The 4805-nt window shown below is 42.2% G+C and overlaps 1 long non-coding RNA gene across 1 annotated transcript; it reads left to right on the plus strand.

The window, feature by feature from the left end:
* Nucleotides 1-732: 732 nt before the first annotated feature.
* LOC122099180 lies at nucleotides 733-2755 on the plus strand. Its single transcript, XR_006145861.1, has 3 exons — nucleotides 733-878; nucleotides 1232-1378; nucleotides 2639-2755. It is a non-coding gene; the product is annotated as an uncharacterized LOC122099180 (long non-coding RNA).
* Nucleotides 2756-4805: the final 2050 nt, after the last annotated feature.

A 4805-nucleotide genomic window follows, 5' to 3' on the forward strand; every position in this document is an offset into this window, starting at 1 on the left:
TTCCTTTTTTTTTCTTTCCTTCTTTCATTTCTGGGGATAGAACCCAAGATCTCTTACATGCTTCACACTTACTTTACAATTGAGCAACTCCCAGACCTTGTTTTCATTCTTAAACTGACAGTTGCTCTACAGATTTTGGCATGGATTTAGCTTTATTATGACTGAAATGCAAAGCTAAACCATGTGTATAAGAGAAGTCCTCCCCTTGAAAGACATACAGGCCAGTTACTCAGACTCAGAGCATAAAAGGCCAGTGGTGATATGTCTGTAAATTCTTTGTAAACCACTATGGGCATGGGAGAACCCTAATTTGTAGTATTTACTGAGTTCCGGTCTGCATATTCTTCCACTTAGGGTGATTTCAAGCTACCAATATGACAGCCACTGAATGTGGACTTGAGGAGAGGTATCAAGGATCAGCCAGTACTTGTTGGCCCCACTATACCATTGGCCAGCAGAGAGACACACCAGGACTCCCCTGGAGGAGCAGAGGAGTTGGATCTCAGATGAGGAGTTAGGCAGGTATAGATATTTTGTGGGAAGTCAGCAGCATACAGGAGCAGACCAGTGCACAAATTGCAGACCTGCTGTAATTAATAGTCACCTCAAGAAAAACAGGCAGTGTTTATTTATCAAGTAATATTATCTCAAAAGCACTCTGTCTACACTGGCTTTCATTCTCAGAGCATCTCTGAAAGCATATTTTTATTCCTGTTTTACAGATGAGCAAATCAAGGCCCGTTTCCATTCTGCCATCAGCCCAGGAAGACACTGAGCAAATTCTTTGGCTTCCAGACAAACCTAAGCAGGAGACCTGGCAGTTTTATAGGAAGGAGAGAATTGCATGGATTATGATTCAGGGATCTGAATGAGACATGGTACTGGACACAGGGAGCAAGGATGGGACCTGATTCTGTCACCTAACTCCCTAAATGCTCAGACTGTAAGAGTGAAAGGCCCTCAATCCAGGAATGGAGCTGAGCATGAAGTTGGGGACTCCTTCAATGGTAGATGTTGGTCAATCAGAGTATTAATAACCAATCTTTTTTTAAGGCAGTTGGGACTTTTGAGAAAGGATGTTATCTATGTAGAATGATGATTGATGCCTCCCTGTGTTTTATATCAATATGATATCCAGAGTACCTCAAAACTGCAATGCATGTACACAAGCTTATTTGAAAATGAAAATGTATGTGTGTATCTAATAATGCATTTTTCTTTTTTTTTTAAGGTCTGAGACTCAAAGTTGATACCTGCTGATTTTGCTCATTGGCTAGTGCTCTACCAACTGAGCCATACCTTCAGCCCCTCAATACATTTTTTTTAATGACTGAACATCATTCCAAGGCACAATTGAAGCTAGTGTGAAGCTTCCATTGTAAGTGTGAAGGTGGAGGAGGAGGAGCTTGGTAGTTGCATGGTGTGCAGATCTAAGTGAGTTAGGTATTGAGAGGGTGATATACCAGGTGTCCAGAGAAGCCAAGAATGCATTGAGGAAGGAAGAAGAAAGGCTGAAAATCATATTAAAGAAAATTAGAGGAAACCTTCTCTCCAAGTGGAGGATGGTCAAAAAATCCCAGGATGGAAAGAACCTGAGAACCTTCTGGGCACTTAGGGTAAGGTTGGCTAGAAAGGGAAGCCCAATGTTAATCAGTTGTTAAGAAATAAGTTTTAACAAGTTGGGAGCTGGTGGTTCACACCAGTAATCCTAGCTACTCAGGAGGCTGAGATCTGAGGATCGCAGTTCAAAGCCAGCCTTTTTTTATTTTTGCCAATTTTAAATATATTTATTTAAGATATTGCATTTTCCACTTACAATACAGTGCTTTCCATGAGACTCTTATCTGCAATAAACCACTCAGAAAACTGGAAGTGGCACTGTGGTTCAAGTGTAGAGCCCTAGCCTTGAGCTGAAGAGCTGAGGGACAACGCCCAGGCCCAGAGTTTAAGCCCCATGACTGACAAAAAAAAAAAGAAAGAAAGAAAAGAAGAAAGAAAGAAAGGAAGGAAGGAAAGAAGGAAGGAATCAGATTTAACTTGTGTGGTTTTTCTTATCTCTAGATTATATTCTGAAGTCCTTTTCCTGAATAGATGTTTTTGATTGTTACTCTGACTTTCAGTGTTCTCTGTGTGGAATCTCAGTGGCACAGAGGGGATATTATGGTGTAAATGAAAAGAGAATCACCGGGAGATTGAAATCGGATGTCATGATTGTAGATGCCCTTGTCGGCTGATGCTTATAGCCAAAATCTGTACCAGTGGCATTACATGGGGATTTCATCCATTACAACTACTACTAGTTTCCTTAGTAGAGGAAGGATTAGAACCTAGACCATTCTTCAGAGCCTGAACCTGAACCTGTATCCTTAGGGCTAGCGGTATAAAAATGTTTGAGACTGAACTTTGGTAATTCCAGTTCCTATGATTCTGACCTGGCTTTTGAGCATGACTTAGAAGCCCAGATCTTGCTGCTCCCATGGCCCAGGACCTGTGGTCAGCCTCAGCAGCAATGTGGAATCCTGCCTAATTTATCACATGTTGATGCCAGCAACAGAGAAGGAACTTCCTCAAGCAGCAGAGGTGATGATCTCGTGACATTTTCAAGCAAGCATAAGTGACTTGAATGCATTCCCTACAGGGCCTGGACAACAGCACAGAGACCTAGAAAGGACCCACCTAGCCAGTTAGCCACCTGAAGAGCCAGCATGGCTCTTGTTAAATAAGGCTTCACACTGAGATATCATCCTAAATCCAGCTCTCCTCTGGTGAGTACACGCACTACTCATGCCTCCGTGATCTTGGCCCTTGCTTGAAATTTTGGACCAGAGAAAAATGTTGCCGGAGCGAAAGGTGCCAGGATGGACAAGTCAGCACTTGTTCAAATTGTTCTTCCATTGGCTGAGCCAGGCCATTTTGAGGATATTGCTTGTATTTCCTAGTGCCTCTGTTGGGTAGATAGGCTAATTCTTCCCAGTGTCCACTCTAGATAGTCAGGAAAATCCTAACACTTTCGAGATCTTCGTGAACTTAGGGGAAAACTCTCCCCAAATATTGTTTGGGAAGGCAATAAAATACTTAACCTTACAGAAAAATGAAGGAAGCAATAATACAATGGCTGATTTGGAATTCCTGATTCGTGGATGGTCAAAAGGGAGAATGAGAAAGAGCTACTGATGCATTGTCCAAATTTGGTCCAGTACCCCCAGCGTGTCTATTGAAGCCATAACCACACTCAGCCCTTTTCCTGCTAACTAAGGAGAGCAGTATGCAGCCTACCAGCGCACTGTGGCTTTCCTGCCTTGCCTGCTCTGAGACGGTTCTCAGTCTCATTCCTCTGGATCTCTTTCTCTTTCTCCTGTCTGCAACGACTGTGCATAATCTCCTTTCCCCTTCCCCAACCTTCCACCTGCCCCTCCTGACTCTGTGCCAGCAGCTGGCCTGTGAGCCATGCCAAATCAAATGTACAAGTGCAGTATTGGTCAGCAGTCAGGCTGTCTGTTCATCCTTTGCCTGGCAAGGGCTTTCTCCCAACTAGCTGAAGTCTAGGAACCCACTTTTCAGGGACACTACAAGGCCTAAGTCAGAAAGACAACTGCTCAGTGCCACAGCCTCTTGTCCTTGTTTTCCTCTTATTCCTCCTGTTATTTGTTTATATTTAATCTCTTACATTTATTTCTCTCATCCCAGTACTAAGACACCGGAACCTTGCCTTGCTTCTGATATCAGACAAAATTGATCACCTTCAGGCAGTATGGGCACAGACAATCAGAGGATCTGAATTTGAAGCCAGTCCAGGGAAGGAAAGTCTGTGAGAGTCCTATCTACAATTAATTACCAAAAAGCTTGAAGTGAAGCTGTGGCTCAAATGGTAGAATGTCAGCCTTGAGTGAAAGAGCTGAGGGACAGTATCCTCTCAGACCTCTAGTTCAAGCCTCAGGACCGGCACACACACACACACACACACACACACACACAATTCTGCCTTGTTTGTATTTCTTTTTTTAATTTTTAATTTACCTTTACATTTCTCATTAATGAAGCTCGGGAATGTTTTAAGGATTGCAATTTTTAAAGGTAATAAGAATCTTTAAAATTCTTGTTCTTCTAGCTCTATAAAGGATGACACCAGGGCCCCAAACCAGCCAGAATAATAACAACTGGTCCTCTTTACCACAGTCTACCCAAGCTCAGGATTTTAAAGATGTCACTTCCTTCCTTCCTTCCTTTCTTACTCAGTGGCATGCAAAATTCACAGCAATTCTCAGAAGTACCCTACCCTTGCAAGCAAGCATCTCTGATTTTCTGTACAATTGGCTAATTCTGTTCCCTCCCACCTACCTGTCTAAGTGGAGATGACTTGAGAGCAGCAGCAATTAACCCAAGAGAGCCCTGTGACAGATCAAAGCCCTCTGAAACACTGAAATCTGGTTGAAAATAAAATTAGCAGGTCTAACATAATGATACAAAGATTTTTCAGGTTTTAAATTACATGTAATTTTTTTCCTTACAAACATCAGAAGTAAAACAGCTTGTATTCTACAAAGCTGCTCGCTAAGAAACAGCCCCAACAGAAATGAAGAACAACATCAATACTAACAAAAGTTTAGTGCTTCATACAGATGATTTTTTCCACTCAAAATAGAGTTTAAACATTAGCAATTATCAGTGCTTAACTGAACATCTCAAAATTTCACAAACCTGTATGTTGCTAGGCTTCAAGTCAGGGCCTGGGCACTATCCTTCAGCTCTTTCACTCAAGGATAGCACTCTATCACTTGAGTCACAGCTCTACTTCCAAGTTATGG

This window comes from Dipodomys spectabilis, unplaced genomic scaffold (genome assembly GCF_019054845.1).
Source record: "Dipodomys spectabilis isolate Male_0828 unplaced genomic scaffold, ASM1905484v1 ptg000017l, whole genome shotgun sequence".
Lineage (NCBI taxonomy): Eukaryota > Metazoa > Chordata > Mammalia > Rodentia > Heteromyidae > Dipodomys > Dipodomys spectabilis.